The sequence below is a fragment of the Stenella coeruleoalba genome, assembly GCF_951394435.1.
Source record: "Stenella coeruleoalba genome assembly, chromosome: 6".
Taxonomy (NCBI): domain Eukaryota; kingdom Metazoa; phylum Chordata; class Mammalia; order Artiodactyla; family Delphinidae; genus Stenella; species Stenella coeruleoalba.
Genome location: NC_137151.1, coordinates 27,642,860 through 27,659,992, shown reverse-complemented (window position 1 = coordinate 27,659,992; position 17,133 = coordinate 27,642,860). Strand labels below are relative to the sequence as shown.

Here is a 17,133-nt window from a genome sequence, read left to right as displayed (position 1 = left end):
CAAGTTCAATATCACAGAAAGTGAAAAATGGATAAAGAACTTGTGGTACTTACGTACAATGCAGTATCACTCAGCAGTGAAATCTATGTCATCAGGCCCGTAGCAGCATAATGAGTGGATTCAGGTACGATGATTCTAACTGAAATAAGTCACACAGAAAAAGAAACATCATAAGATATCACTAATACACGGAATGTAAACTTGGCTACACAGGAACTGCATTCCAAAACAGAACAGGGTCTCAAATTTAGAAAACCAACTTATGCTTGCTTAAGGGGAAAGGTGAGTTGGGGTGCTGCATAAAACCAGAGATTGAAATGAGCACAGATAAAGTTCCTTAAGCCAAATATGGAATAGACAAGAGCTACTCCTTGCTCAACGAAATGGACTCAACACCGCATATTAAACGCCTAAGAATGTACCTGACTAGTAAGTATCTTAAAACCTATGGATTGCTATGTCTCCAAAAGAGAATCAAGCGTGTGTAAAGGGGCATAAACGCAGCACTGATAGGATTGGAGAGGTTCGGTGAGCAAATGAAGACCCTTTGAAGTCATATTGCATGGTACCCATTCCACGGGTCTTAACTCTCCAGGTTTAAGGTATTCTTCCTTCAGCTAAAACATGCATGTGGAACCCAAGTATGATCAACCATGTGAACGTGAGACGTGTTCAAATATGTCTCAGTTTTCCTCCCCTGGTACTCGGGTGCAACATTCCAGACGCTTTACTAATACTCTCCCCACTTGGAGAGTCAGCGCCTTTAACCTCCTGTTTGGCCCAGTTTGCAATTTCTGCGGAAGAAGAACAGGAATAGCGAGAACCAATGAGAGACTAGCTGGAGGTGTCTGGACGGGCAAATTTAACTCTCATTTCCCACCAGGAAGAGGAAATAACCAAAGGCTCAGCGTGCCGTGCCGGAACCAGATTAGGGCCTGAAGCCATCCTGCGGTGTTGCGGCCAGGTCACAAGAAAGCGAGTTGAAGAAAGGAGCTCAGGGGCACTGTAATTCACAAACCTGCAGAGTTATAAATGACAGCTGTCGTCCAAAAATAGACTGAAGTAAGGCTGCCAAGAGGACTTGAAAGTGGGGCAGAATTGCAGGAAACCGATTTCAGGAGGTAGACTGGAATTGCATTGAAAGCATAGGAAAAGAGGCAGAACGTCCACAATGATGCACTTGGCCAAAAAGGGCGTATGCGTTTTTTCCTGAATATATTCAGGAAAAAACGCATACGCCCTTTTTGGCCAACCAAGCAAGCTTGCAAAGGAAATCTGCACTACAATGAAGTCTCACTTCCCCCCGGTCAAAAGGGCCATCTGAAAAAAGTGTAGAATCCAGAAAGGCAGGACAGGCCATGGAGAACTGGGAGCCTTGTTATGCTGATGAGCGGGATGTAAATTGCCAACAACCACTCGGGAGAAGTGTATGGTGTTTCCTGAAACATCTAACAAACAAAGCAACAGAGCCTAAGGCACTTCCACTTATGGTCCTATAGCTTAGGGAAATTAAAATCAAAAAGACACAACCACCCCAAAGTTTGGAACGGCTCTGTTTACAAGAACCTCATTTACAGTACAAGTTCAACATCGGAGAAAGTGAAAAATGGATAAAGAAGTTGTGGTATTTACTTACAAAGCAATATCACTCAGCAATGAAATCTGTGTCATCAGGCCCTTAGCAGCACAATGAGTGGATTCAGGTATGATGATTCTAAGTGAAATAAGTCACACAGAAAAAGAAACATCATAAGATATCAGTAATACACGGAATGTAAACTTGGCTACACAGGAACTGCATTCCAAAACAGAACAGGGTCTCAAATTTAGAAAACCAACTTATGCTTGCTTAAGGGGAAAGGTGAGTTGGGGTGCTGCATAAAACCAGAGATTGAAATGAGCACAGATAAAGTTCCTTAAGCCAAATATGGAATAGACAAGAGCTACTCCTTGCTCAACGAAATGGACTCAACACCGCATATTAAACGCCTAAGAATGTACCTGACTATTAAGTATCTTAAAACCTATAGATTGCTATGTGTCCGAAAGAGAATCAAGCATGTGTACAGGGGTATAAACGCAGCAGTGATAGGATTGGAGAGGTTCGGTGAGCAAATGAAGACCCTTTGAAGTCATATTGCATGGTACCCATTCAACGGGTTTCAACTACCCAGGTTTTAGGTATTCTTCCTTCAGCTAAAACATGCATGTGGAACCCAGAGTATGATCAACCATGTGATCGGGAGACGTGTTCAAATATGTCTCAGTTATCCTCCCCTGGTACTCGGGTGCAACATTCCAGACGCTTTACTAACCCTCTCCCCACTTGGAGAGTCAGCGCTTTTAACCTCCTGTTTGGCCCAGTTTGCAATTTCTGCGGAAGATGAACAGGAATAGCGAGAACCAATGAGAGGCTAGCTGGAGGTGTCTGGACGGGCAAATTTAACTCTCATTTCCCACCAGGAAGAGGAAATAACCAAAGGCTCAGCGTGCCGTTCCAGAACCAGATTAGGGCCTGAAGCCATCCTGCGGTGTTGCGGCCAGGTCACAAGAAAGCGAGTTGAAGAAAGGAGCTCAGGGCCACTGTAATTCACACACCTGCAGAGTTATAAATGACAGCTATCGGCCAGAAAGAGACTGAAGTAAGGCTGCCAAGAGGACTTGAAAGCGGGGCAGAATTGCAGGAAACCGATTTCAGGACGTAGACTGGAATTGCATTGAAAGCATAGGAAAAGAGGCAGAACGTCCACAATGATGCACTTGGCCAAAAAGGGCGTATGCGTTTTTTCCTGAATATATTCAGGAAAAAACGCATACGCCCTTTTTGGCCAACCAAGCAAGCTTGCAAAGGAAATCTGCACTACAATGAAGTCTCACTTCCCCCCGGTCAAAAGGGCCATCTGAAAAAAGTGTAAAATCCAAAAAGGCAGGACAGGCCATGGAGAACTGGGAGCCTTGTTATGCTGATGGGCGGGATGTAAATTGCCAACAACCACTCGGGAGAAGTGTATGGTGTTTCCTGAAACATCTAAAAAACAAAGCAACAGAGCCTAGGGCACTTCCACTTATGGTCCTATAGCTTAGGGAAATTAAAATCAAAAAGACACAGCCACCCCAAAGTTTGGGACGCCTCCGATTACAAGAACCTCGTTTACCGTACAAGTTCAATATCACAGAAAGTGAAAAATGGATAAAGAACTTGTGGTACTTACGTACAATGCAGTATCACTCAGCAATGAAATCTATGTCATCAGGCCCGTAGCAGCATAATGAGTGGATTCAGGTACGATGATTCTAACTGAAATAATTCACACAGAAAAAGAAACATCATAAGATATCACTAATACACGGAATGTAAACTTGGCTACACAGGAACTGCATTCCAAAACAGAACAGGGTCTCAAATTTAGAAAACCAACTTATGCTTGCTTAAGGGGAAAGGTGAGTTGGGGTGCTGCATAAAACCAGAGATTGAAATGAGCACAGATAAAGTTCCTTAAGCCAAATATGGAATAGACAAGAGCTACTCCCTGCTCAACGAAATGGACTCAAAACCCCATATTAAACGCCTAAGAATGTACCTGACTAGTAAGTATCTTAAAACCTATGGATTGCTATGTCCCAAAAGAGAATCAAGCGTGTGTACAGGGGCATAAACGCAGCAGTGATAGGATTGGAGAGGTTCGGTGAGCAAATGAAGACCCTTTGAAGTCATATTGCATGGTACCCATTACACGGGTCTCAACTCTCCAGGTTTAAGGTATTCTTCTTCAGCTAAAACATGCATGTGGAACCCAGAGTATGATCAACCATGTGATCGGGAGACGTGTTCAAATATGTCTCAGTTTTCCTCCCCTGGTACTCGGGTGCAACATTCCAGACGCTTTACTAACACTCTCCCGACTTGGAGAGTCAGTCCCTTTAACCTCCTGTTTGGCCCAGTTTGCAGTTTCTGTGGAAGATGAACAGGAATAGCGAGAACCAATGAGAGGCTAGCTGGAGGTGTCTGGACTGGCAAATTTAACTCTCATTTCCCACCAGGAAGAGGAATTAACCAAAGGCTCAGCATGCCAGGCCGGAACCAGATTAGGGCCTGAAGCCATCCTGCGGTGTCACAACCAGCTCACAAGAAAGCGAGTTGAAGAAAGGAGCTCAGGGGCACTGTAATTCACAAACCTGCAGAGTTATAAATGACAGCTATCGTCCAAAAATAGACTGAAGTAAGGCTGCCAGGAGGACTTGAAAGCGGGGCAGAATTGCAGGAAACCGATTTCAGGAGGTAGACTGGAATTGCATTGAAAGCAAAGGAAAAGAGGCAGAACGTCCACAATGATGCACTTGGCCAAAAAGGGCGTATGCGTTTTTTCCTGAATATATTCAGGAAAAAACGCATACGCCCTTTTTGGCCAACCAAGCAAGCTTGCAAAGAAATCTGCACTACAATGAAGTCTCACTTCCCCCCGGTAAAAGGGCCATCTGAAAAAAGTGTAAAATCCAGAAAGGCAACAGGCCATTGAGAACTGGGAGCCTTGTTATGCTGATGGGCGGGATGTAAATTGCCAACAACCACTCGGGAGAAGTGTATGGTGTTTCCTGAAACATCTAAAAAACAAAGCAACAGAACCTAGGGCACTTCCACTTATGGTCCTATAGCTTAGGGAAATTAAAATCAAAAAGACACAGCCACCCCAAAGTTTGGAACGGCTCTGTTTACAAGAACCTCGTTTACAGTACAAGTTCAACATCGCAGAAAGTGAAAAATGGATAAAGAAGTTGTGGTATTCACTTACAAAGCAATATCACTCAGCAATGAAATCTATGTCATCAGGCCCTTAGCAGCACAATGCGTGGATTCAGGTATAATGATTCTAACTGAAATAAGTCACACAGGAAAAGAAACATCATAAGGTATCAGTAATACACGGAATGGAAACTTGGCTACACAGGAACTGAATTACAGAACAGAACAGGGTCTCAAATTTAGAAAACCAACTTATGCTTGCTTAAGGGGAAAGGTGAGTTGGGTTGCTGCATAAAATCAGAGATTGAAATGAGCACAGATAAGGTTCCTTAAGCCAAATATGGAATAGAAAAGAGCTACTCCTTGCTCAACGAAATGGACTCAACACCGCATATTAAACGCCTAAGAATGTACCTGACTAGTAAGTATCTTAAAACCTATGGATTGCTATGTCTCCGAAAGAGAATCAAGCATGTGTACAGGGGCATAAGCACAGCAGTGATAGGATTGGAGAGGTTCGGTGAGCAAATGAAGACCCTTTGAAGTCATATTGCATGGTACCCATTCCACGGGTTTCAACTACCCAGGTTTAAGGTATTCTTCCTTCAGCTAAAACATGCATGTGGAACCTTGAGTATGATCAACCATGTGATCGGGAGACGTGTTCAAATATGTCTCAGTTTTCGTACCCTGGTACTCGGGTGCAACATTCCAGATGCTTTACTAACACTCTCCCGACTTGGAGAGTCAGTCCTTTTAACCTCCTGTTTGGCCCAGTTTGCAATTTCTGCGGAAGATGAACAGGAATAGCGAGAACCAATGAGAGGCTAGCTGGAGGTGTCTGGACGGGCAAATTTAACTCTCATTTCCCACCAGGAAGAGGAATTAACCAAAGGCTCAGCATGCCGGGCCGGAACCAGATTAGGGCCTGAAGCCATCCTGCGGTGTTGCGGCCAGCTCAAAAGAAAGCGAGTTGAAGAAAGGAGCTCAGGGGCACTGTAATTCACAAACCTGCAGAGTTATAAATGACAGCTATCGTCCAAAAATAGACTGAAGTAAGGCTGCCAGGAGGACTTGAAAGCGGGGCAGAATTGCAGGAAACCGATTTCAGGAGGTAGACTGGAATTGCATTGAAAGCATAGGAAAAGAGGCAGAACGTCCACAATGATGCACTTGGCCAAAAAGGGCGTATGAGTTTTTTCCTGAATATATTCAGGAAAAAACGCATACGCCCTTTTTGGCCAACCAAGCAAGCTTGCAAAGGAAATCTGCACTACAATGAAGTCTCACTTCCCCCCGGTCAAAAGGGCCATCTGAAAAAAGTGTAAAATCCAGAAAGGCAGGACAGGCCATGGAGAACTGGGAGCCTTGTTATGCTGATGGGTGGGATGTAAATTGCCAACAACCACTCGGGAGAAGTGTATGGTGTTTCCTGAAACATCTAAAAAACAAAGCAACAGAGCCTAGGGCACTTCCACTTATGGTCCTATAGCTTAGGGAAATTAAAATCAAAAAGACACAGCCACCCCAAAGTTTGGGACGCCTCCGTTTACAAGAACCTCGTTTACCGTACAAGTTCAATATCACAGAAAGTGAAAAATGGATAAAGAACTTGTGGTACTTACGTACAATGCAGTATCACTCAGCAATGAAATCTATGTCATCAGGCCCGTAGCAGCACAATGAGTGGATTCAGGTACGATGATTCTAACTGAAATAAGTCACACAAAAAAGAAACATCATAAGATATCACTAATACACGGAATGTAAACTTGGCTACACACGAACTGCATTCCAAAACAGAACAGGGTCTCAAATTTAGAAAACCAACTTATGCTTGCTTAAGGGGAAAGGTGAGTTGGGGTGCTGCATAAAACCAGAGATTGAAATGAGCACAGATAAAGTTCCTTAAGCCAAATATGGAATAGTCAAGAGCTACTCCTTGCTCAACGAAATGGACTCAGAACCCCATATTAAATGCCTAAGAATGTACCTGACTAGTAAGTATCTTAAAACCTATGGATTGCTATGTCCCAAAAGAGAATCAAGCGTGTGTACAGGGGCATAAACGCAGCAGTGATAGGATTGGAGAGGTTCGGTGAGCAAATGAAGACCCTTTGAAGTCATATTGCATGGTACCCATTACACGGGTCTCAACTCTCCAGGTTTAAGGTATTCTTCTTCAGCTAAAACATGCATGTGGAACCCAGAGTATGATCAACCATGTGATTGGGAGACGTGTTCAAATATGTCTCAGTTTTCCTCCCCTGGTACTCGGGTGCAACATTCCAGACGCTTTACTAACACTCTCCCGACTTGGAGAGTCAGTCCCTTTAACCTCCTGTTTGGCCCAGTTTACAGTTTCTGTGGAAGATGAACAGGAATAGCGAGAACCAATGAGAGGCTAGCTGGAGGTGTCTGGACGGGCAAATTTAACTCTCATTTCCCACCAGGAAGAGGAAATAACCAAAGGCACAGCGTGCCGTGCCGGAACCAGATTAGGGCCTGAAGCCATCCTGCGGTGTTGCGGCCAGGGCACAAGAAAGCGAGTTGAAGAAAGGAGCTCAGGGGCACTGTAATTCACAAACCTGCAGAGTTATAAATGACAGCTATCGTCCAAAAGTAGACTGAAGTAAGGCTGCCAAGAGGACTCGAAAGCGGGGCAGAATTGCAGGAAACCAATTTCAGGAGGTAGACTGGAATTGCATTGAAAGCATAGGAAAAGAGGCAGAACGTCCACAATGATGCACTTGGCCAAAAAGGGCGTATGTGTTTTTTCCTGAATATATTCAGGAAAAAACGCATACGCCCTTTTTGGCCAACCAAGCAAGCTTGCAAAGGAAATCTGCACTACAATGAAGTCTCACTTCCCCCCGGTCAAAAGGGCCATCTGAAAAAAGTGTAAAATCCAGAAAGGCAGGACAGGCCATGGAGAACTGGGAGCCTTGTTATGCTGATGGGTGGGATGTAAATTGCCAACAACCACTCGGGAGAAGTGTATGGTGTTTCCTGAAACATCTAAAAAACAAAGCAACAGAACCTAGGGCACTTCCACTTATGGTCCTATAGCTTAGGGAAATTAAAATCAAAAAGACACAGCCACCCCAAAGTTAGGAACGGCTCTGTTTACAAGAACCTCATTTACAGTACAAGTTCAACATCGCAGAAAGTGAAAAATGGATAAAGAACTTGTGGTATTTACTTACAAAGCAATATCACTCAGCAATGAAATCTGTGTCATCAGGCCCTTAGCAGCACAATGAGTGGATTCAGGTATGATGATTCTAACTGAAATAAGTCACACAGAAAAAGAAACATCATAAGATATCAGTAATACACGGAATGGAAACTTGGCTACACAGGAACTGAATTACAGAACAGAACAGGTTCTCAAATTTAGAAAACCAACTTATGCTTCCTTAAGGGAAAAGGTGAGTTGGGGTGCTGCATAAAACCAGAGATTGAAATGAGCACAGATAAAGTTCCATAAGTCAAATATGGAACAGACAAGAGCTACTCCTTGCTCAATGAAATGGACTCAACACCGCATATTAAACGCCTAAGAATGTACCTGACTATTAAGTATCGTAAAACCTATGGATTGCTATGTCTCCAAAAGAGAATCAAGCATGTGTACAGGGGCATAAACGCAGCAGTGATAGGATTGGAGAGGTTCGGTGAGCAAATGAAGACCCTTTGAAGTCATATTGCATGGTACCCATTCCACGGGTTTCAACTACCCAGGTTTAAGGTATTCTTCCTTCAGCTAAAACATGCATGTGGAACCTAGAGTATGATCAACCATGTGATCGGGAGACGTGTTCAAATATGTCTCAGTTTTCATACCCTGGTACTCGGGTGCACCATTCCAGACGCTTTACTAACACTCTCCTGACATGGAGAGTCAGTCCCTTTAACCTCCTGTTTGGCCCAGTTTGCAATTTCTGCGGAAGAAGAACAGGAATAGCGAGAACCAATGAGAGACTAGCTGGAGGTGTCTGGACGGGCAAATTTAACTCTCATTTCCCACCAGGAAGAGGAATTAACCAAAGCCTCAGCGTGCCGTGCCGGAACCAGATTAGGGCCTGAAGCCATCCTGCGGTGTTGCGGCCAGCTCACAAGAAAGCGAGTTGAAGAAAGGAGCTCAGGGGTACTGTAATTCACAAACCTGCAGAGTTATAAATGACAGCTATCGTCCAAAAATAGACTGAAGTAAGGCTGCCAAGAGGACTTGAAAGCGGGACAGAATTGCAGGAAACCGATTTCAGGAGGTAGACTGGAATTGCATTGAAAGCATAGGAAAAGAGGCAGAACGTCCACAATGATGCACTTGGCCAAAAAGGGCGTATGCGTTTTTTCCTGAATATATTCAGGAAAAAACGCATACGCCCTTTTTGGCCAACCAAGCAAGCTTGCAAAGGAAATCTGCACTACAATGAAGTCTCACTTCCCCCCGGTCAAAAGGGTCATCTGAAAAAAGTGTAAAATCCAGAAAGGCAGGACAGGCCATGGAGAACTGGGAGCCTTGTTATGCTGATGGGCGGGATGTAAATTGCCAACAGACACTCAGGAGAAGTGTATGGTGTTTCCTGAAACATCTAAAAAACAAAGCAACAGAGCCTAGGGCACTTCCACTTATGGTCCTATAGCTTAGGGAAATTAAAATCAAAAAGACACAGCCACCCCAAAGTTTGGAACGGCTCTGTTTACAAGAACCTCGTTTACAGTACAAGTTCAACATCGCAGAAAGTGAAAAATGGATAAAGAAGTTGTGGTATTTACTTACAAAGCAATATCACTCAGCAATGAAATCTGTGTCACAAGGCCCTTAGCAGCACAATGAGTGGATTCAGGTATGATGATTCTAACTGAAATAAGTCACACAGAAAAAGAAACATCATAAGATATCAGTAATACACGGAATGTAAACTTGGCTACACAGGAACTGAATTACAGAACAGAACAGGGTCTCAAATTTAGAAAACCAACTTATGCTTGCTTAAGGGGAAAGGTGAGTTGGGGTGCTGCATAAAACCAGAGATTGAAATGAGCACAGATAATGTTCCTTAAGTCAAATATGGAATAGACAAGAGCTACTCCTTGCTCAACGAAATGGACTCAACACCGCATATTAAACGCCTAAGAATGTACCTGACTAGTAAGTATCTTAAAACCTATGGAGTGCTGTGTCTCCAAAAGAGAATCAAGCGTGTGAACAGGGGCATAAACGCAGCAGTGATAGGATTGGAGACGTTCGGTGAGCAAATGAAGACCCTTTGAAGTCATATTGCATGGTACCCATTACACGGGTCTCAACTCTCCAGGTTTAAGGTATTCTTCCTTCAGCTAAAACATGCATGTGGAACCCAGAGTATGATCAACAATGTGAACGGGAGACGTGTTCAAATATGTCTCAGTTTTCCTCCCCTGGTACTCGGGTGCAACATTCCAGACGCTTTACTAACACTCTCCCCACTTGGAGAGTCAGTCCCTTTAACCTCCTGTTTGGCCCAGTTTGCAATTTCTGCGGAAGATGAACAGGAATAGCGAGAACCAATGAGAGGCTAGCTGGAGGTGTCTGGACGGGCAAATTTAACTCTCATTTCCAACCAGGAAGAGGAATTAACCAAAGGCTCAGCATGCCGTGCCGGAACCAGATTAGGGCCTGAAGCCATCCTGCGGTGTTGCGGCCAGGTCACAAGAAAGCGAGTTGAAGAAAGGAGCTCTGGGGCACTGTAATTCACAAACCTGCAGAGTTATAAATGACAGCTATCGTCCAAAAATAGACTGAAGTAAGGCTGCCAAGAGGACTTGAAAGCGGGGCAGAATTGCAGGAAACCGATTTCAGGAGGTAGACTGGAATTGCATTGAAAGCATAGGAAAAGAGGCAGAACGTCCACAATGATGCACTTGGCCAAAAAGGGCGTATGCGTTTTTTCCTGAATATATTCAGGAAAAAACGCATACGCCCTTTTTGGCCAACCAAGCAAGCTTGCAAAGGAAATGTGCACTACAGTGAAGTCTCACTTCCCCCCGGTCAAAAGGGCCATCTCAAAAAAGTGTAAAATCCAGAAAGGCAATACAGGACATGGAGAACTGGGAGCCTTGTTATGCTGATGGGCGGGATGTAAATTGCCAACAGCCACTCCGGAGAAGTGTATGGTGTTTCCTGAAACATCTAAAAAAAAAGCAACAGAGCCTAGTGCACTTCCACTTATGGTCCTATAGCTTAGGGAAATTAAAATCAAAAAGACACAGCCACCCCAAAATTTGGGACGCCTCTGTTTACAAGAACCTCGTTTACCATACAAGTTCAATATCACAGAAAGTGAAAAATGGATAAAGAAGTTGTGGTACTCATGTATAATGCAATATCACTCAGCAATGAAATCTATGTCACCAGGCCCATAGCAGCATAATGAGTGGATTCGGGTATGGTGATTCTAACTGAAATAAGTCACACAGAAAAAGAAACATCAAAAAATATCACTAATACATGGAATATAAACTTGGCTACAGAGGAACTGCATTACAAAACAGAACAGGGTCTCAAATTTAGAAAACCAACTTATGCTTGCTTAAGTGGAAAGGTGAGTTGGGGTGCTGCATAAAACCAGAGATTGAAATGAGCACAGATAAAGTTCCTTAAGCCAAATATGGAATAGACAAGAGCTACTCCTTGCTCAACGAAATGGACTCCACACCCCATATTAAATGCCTAAGAATATACCTGACTAGTAAGTATCTTAAAACCTGTGGATTGCTATGTCTCCAAAAGAGAATCAAGCATGTGTACAAGGGTCATAAACGCAGCAGTGATAGGATTGGAGAGATTCGGTGAGCAAATGAAGACCCTTTGAAGTCATATTGCATGGTACCCATTCCACGGGTCTCGACTCTCCAGGTTTAAGGTATTCTTCCTTCAGCTAAAACATGCATGTGGAACCCAGAGTATGATCAACCGTGTGATCGGGAGACGTGTTCAAATATGTCTCAGTTTTCGTCCCCTGGTACTTCGGTGCAACATTCCAGACGCTTTACTAACACTCTCCCCACTTGGAGAGTCAGTGCCTTTAAACTCCTGTTTGGCCCAGTTTGCAATTTCTGCGGAAGATGTACAGGAATAGGGAGAACCAATGAGAGACAAGCGGGAGGTGTCTGGACGGGCAAATTTAACTCTAATTTCCCACCAGGATGAAGAATTAACCAAAGGCTCAGCATGCCGTGCCGGAACCAGATTAGGGCCTGAAGCCATCCTGCGGTGTTGCGGCCAGCTCACAAGTAAGCGAGTTGAAGAAAGGAGCTCAGGGGCACTGTAATTCACAAACCTGCAGAGTTATAAATGACAGCTATCGTCCAAAAATAGACTGAAGTAAGGCTGCCAAGAGGACTTGAAAGCGGGGCAGAATTGCAGGAAACCGATTTCAGGAGGTATACTGGAATTGCATTGAAAGCATAGGAAAAGAGGCAGAACGTCCACAATGATGCACTTGGCCAAAAAGGGCGTATGCGTTTTTTCCTGCATATATTCAGGAAAAAACGCATACGCCCTTTTTGGCCAACCAAGCAAGCTTGCAAAGGAAATCTGCACTACAATGAAGTCTCACTTCCCCCCGGTCAAAAGGGCCATCTCAAAAAAGTGTAAAATCCAGAAAGGCAGGACAGGCCATGGAGAACTGGGAGCCTTGTTATGCTGATGGGCGGGATGTAAATTGCCAACAGACACTTGGGAGAAGTGTATGGTGTTTCCTGAAACATCTAAAAAACAAAGCAACAGAGCCTAGGGCACTTCCACTTATGGTCCTATAGCTTAGGGAAATTAAAATCAAAAAGACACAGCCACCCCAAAGTTTGGGACGCCTCTGTTTACAAGAACCTCGTTTACCGTACAATTTCAATATCACAGAAAGTGAAAAATGGATAAAGAACTTGTGGTACTTACGTACAATGCAGTATCACTCAACAATGAAATATATGTCATCAGGCCCGTAACAGCATAATGAGTGGATTCAGGTACGATGATTCTAACTGAAATAAGTCACACAGAAAAAGAAACATCAAAAGATATCACTATTACACGGAATGTAAACTTGGCTACACAGGAACTGAATTCCAAAACAGAACAGTGTCTCAAATTTAGAAAACCATCTTATGCTTGCTTAAGGGGAAAGGTGAGTTGGGGTGCTGCATAAAACCAGAGATTGAAATGAGCACAGATAAAGTTCCTTAAGCCAAATATGGAACAGACAAGAGCTACTCCTTGCTCAACGAAATGGACTCAACACCCCATATTAAACGCCTAAGAATGTACCTGACTAGTAAGTATCTTAAAACCTATGGATTGCTATGTCTCCGAAAGAGAATCAAGCATGTGTACAGGGTCATAAACGCAGCAGTGATAGGATTGGAGAGGTTCGGTGAGCAAATGAAGACCCTTTGAAGTCATATTGCATGGTACCCATTACACGGGTCTCAACTCTCCAGGTTTAAGGTATTCTTCCTTCAGCTAAAACATGCATGTGGAACCCAGAGTATGATCAAGCGTGTGATCGGGAGACGTGTTCAAATATGTCTCAGTTTTCATACCCTGGTACTCGGGTGCAACATTCCAGACGCTTTACTAACACTCTCCCCACTTGGAGAGTCAGTGCCTTTAACCTACTGTTTGGCCCAGTTTGCAATTTCTGCGGAAGATGTACAGGAATAGCGAGAACCAATGAGAGGCTAGCTGGAGGTGTCTGGACGGGCAAATTTAACTCTCATTTCCCACCAGGAAGAGGAAATAACCAAAGGCTCAGCGTGCCGTACCGGAACCAGATTAGGGCCTGAAGCCATCCTGCGGTGTTGCGGCCAGCTCAAAAGAAAGCGAGTTGAAGAAAGGAGCTCAGGGGCACTGTAATTCACAAACCTGCAGAGTTATAAATGACAGCTATCGTCCAAAAATAGACTGAAGTAAGGCTGCCAAGAGGACTTGAAAGCGGGGCAGAATTGCAGGAAACCGATTTCAGGAGGTAGACTGGAATTGCATTGAAAGCATAGGAAAAGAGGCAGAACGTCCACAATGATGCACTTGGCCCAATGGGCGTATGCGTTTTTTCCTGAATATATTCAGGAAAAAACGCATACGCCCTTTTTGGCCAACCAAGCAAGCTTGCAAAGGAAATCTGCACTACAATGAAGTCTCACTTCCCCCCGGTCAAAAGGACCATCTGAAAAAAGTGTAAAATCCAGAAAGGCAGGACAGGCCATGGAGAACTGGGAGCCTTGTTATGCTGATGGGCGGGATGTAAATTGCCAATAGACACTCGGGAGAAGTGTATGGTGTTTCCTGAAACATCGAAAAAACAAAGCAACAGAGCCTAGGGCACTTCCACTTATGGTCCTATAGCTTAGGGAAATTAAAATCAAAAAGACACAGCCACCCCAAAGTTTGGGATGCCTCTGTTTAGAAGAACCTCGTTTACCGTACAAATTCAATATCACAGAAAGTGAAAAATGGATAAAGAACTTGTGGTACTTACGTACAATGCAGTATCACTCAGCAATGAAATCTATGTCAACAGGCCCGTAGCAGCACAATGAGTGGATTCAGGTACGATGATTGTAACTGAAATAAGTCACACAGAAAAAGAAACATCATAAGATATCACTAATACACGGAATGTAAACTTGGCTACACAGGAACTGAATTACAGAACAGAACAGGGACTCAAATTTAGAAAACCAACTTATGCTTGCTTAAGGGGAAAGGTGAGTTGGGGTGCTGCATAAAACCAGAGATTGAAATGAGCACAGATAAAGTTCCTTAAGTCAAATATGGAATAGACAAGAGCTACTACTTGCTCAACGAAATGGACTCAACACAGCATATTAAACGCCTAAGAATGTACCTGACTAGTAAGTATCTTAAAACCTATGGATTGCTATGTCCCAAAAGAGAATCAAGCGTGTGTACAGGGGCATAAACGCAGCAGTGATAGGATTGGCGAGGTTCGGTGAGCAAATGAAGACCCTTTGAAGTCATATTGCATGGTACCCATTACACGGGTCTCAACTCTCCAGGTTTAAGGTATTCTTCCTTCAGCTAAAACATGCATGTGGAACCCAGAGTATGATCAAGCGTGTGATCGGGAGACGTGTTCAAATATGTCTCAGTTTTCCTCCCCTGGTACTCGGGTGCCACATTCCAGACGCTTTACTAACACTCTCCCCACTTGGAGAGTCAGCGCCTTTAACCTCCTGTTTGGCCCAGTTTGCAATTTCTGCGGAAGATGAACAGGAATAGCGAGAACCAATGAGAGGCTAGCTGGAGGTGTCTGGACGGGCAAATTTAACTCTCATTTCCCACCTGGAAGAGGAATTAACCAAAGGCTCAGCATGCCGGGCCGGAACCAGATTAGGGCCTGAAGCCATCCTGCGGTGTCGCGGCCAGCTCACAAGAAAGCGAGTTGAAGAATGGAGCTCAGGGGCACTGTAATTCACAAACCTGCAGAGTTATAAATGACAGCTATCGTCCAAAAATAGACTGAAGTAAGGCTGCCAGGAGGACTTGAAAGCGGGGCAGAATTGCAGGAAACCGATTTCAGGAGGTAGACTGGAATTGCATTGAAAGCATAGGAAAAGAGGCAGAACGTCCACAATGATGCACTTGGCCAAAAAGGGCGTATGCGTTTTTTCCTGAATATATTCAGGAAAAAACGCATACGCCCTTTTTGGCCAACCAAGCAAGCTTGCAAAGGAAATCTGCACTACAATGAAGTCTCACTTCCCCCCGGTCAAAAGGGCCATCTGAAAAAAGTGTAAAATCCAGAAAGGCAGGACAGGCCATGGAGAACTGGGAGCCTTGTTATGCTGATGGGCGGGATGTAAATTGCCAACAGACACTTGGGAGAAGTGTATGGTGTTCCCTGAAACATCTAAAAAACAAAGCAACAGAGCCTAGGGCACTTCCACTTATGGTCCTATAGCTTAGGGAAATTAAAATCAAAAAGACACAGCCACCCCAAAGTTTGGGACGCCTCCGTTTACAAGAACCTCGTTTACCGTACAAGTTCAATATCACAGAAAGTGAAAAATGGATAAAGAACTTGTGGTACTTACGTACAATGCAATATCACTCAGCAATGAAATCTATGTAATCAGGCCCATAGCAGCATAATGAGTGGATTCAGGTATGATGATTCGAACTGAAATAAGTCACACAGAAAAGAAACATCATAAGGTATCACTAATACACAGAATGTGAACTTGGCTACACATGAACTGAATTACAAAACAGAAAAGTGTCTCAAGTTTAGAAAACCAACTTATGCTTGCTTAAGGGGGAAGGTGAGTTGGGGTGCTGCATAAAACCAGAGATTGAAATGAGCACAGATAAAGTTCCTTAAGCCAAATATGGAATAGACAAGAGCTACTCCTTGCTCAACGAAATGGACTCAACACCCCATATTAAACGCCTAAGAATGTACCTGACTAGTAAGTATCTTAAAACCTAGGGATTGCTATGTCTCCAAAAGAGAATCAAGCGTCTGTACAGGGGCATAAACGCAGCAGTGATAGGATTGGAGAGGTTCGGTGAGCAAATGAAGACGCTTTGAAGTCATATTGCATGGTACCCATTACACGGGTCTCAACTCTCCAGGTTTAAGGTATTCTTCCTTCAGCTAAAACATGCATGTGGAACCCAGAGTATGATCAAGCGTGTGATCGGGAGACGTGTTCAAATATGTCTCAGTTTTCATACCCTGGTACTCGGGTGCAACATTCCAGACGCTTTACTAACACTCTCCCCACTTGGAGAGTCAGTGCCTTTAACCTACTGTTTGGCCCAGTTTGCAATTTCTGCGGAAGATGTACAGGAATAGCGAGAACCAATGAGAGGCTAGCTGGAGGTGTCTGGACGGGCAAATTTAACTCTCATTTCCCACCAGGAAGAGGAAATAACCAAAGGCTCAGCGTGCCGTACCGGAACCAGATTAGGGCCTGAAGCCATCCTGCGGTGTTGCGGCCAGCTCAAAAGAAAGCGAGTTGAAGAAAGGAGCTCAGGGGCACTGTAATTCACAAACCTGCAGAGTTATAAATGACAGCTATCGTCCAAAAATAGACTGAAGTAAGGCTGCCAAGAGGACTTGAAAGCGGGGCAGAATTGCAGGAAACCGATTTCAGGAGGTAGACTGGAATTGCATTGAAAGCATAGGAAAAGAGGCAGAACGTCCACAATGATGCACTTGGCCCAATGGGCGTATGCGTTTTTTCCTGAATATATTCAGGAAAAAACGCATACGCCCTTTTTGGCCAACCAAGCAAGCTTGCAAAGGAAATCTGCACTACAATGAAGTCTCACTTCCCCCCGGTCAAAAGGACCATCTGAAAAAAGTGTAAAATCCAGAAAG

The 17,133-nt window shown here is 44.0% G+C and overlaps 1 long non-coding RNA gene across 11 annotated transcripts in view; it reads right to left on the bottom strand.

Moving 5' to 3' along the window:
* Window positions 1-1,636: 1,636 nt before the first annotated feature.
* LOC307188336 overlaps window positions 1,637-17,133 on the bottom strand; it is a 1,520,920-nt gene continuing 1,505,423 nt past the window's right edge. For all 11 annotated transcript variants that reach the window (XR_013828902.1, XR_013828903.1, XR_013828904.1 and 8 more), the window contains 2 exons: window positions 12,680-12,769; window positions 1,637-1,714 (listed from right to left, as the gene is read on the bottom strand). This is a non-coding gene — a long non-coding RNA (uncharacterized lncRNA). The remainder of the gene's footprint in view (window positions 1,715-12,679; window positions 12,770-17,133) is intronic.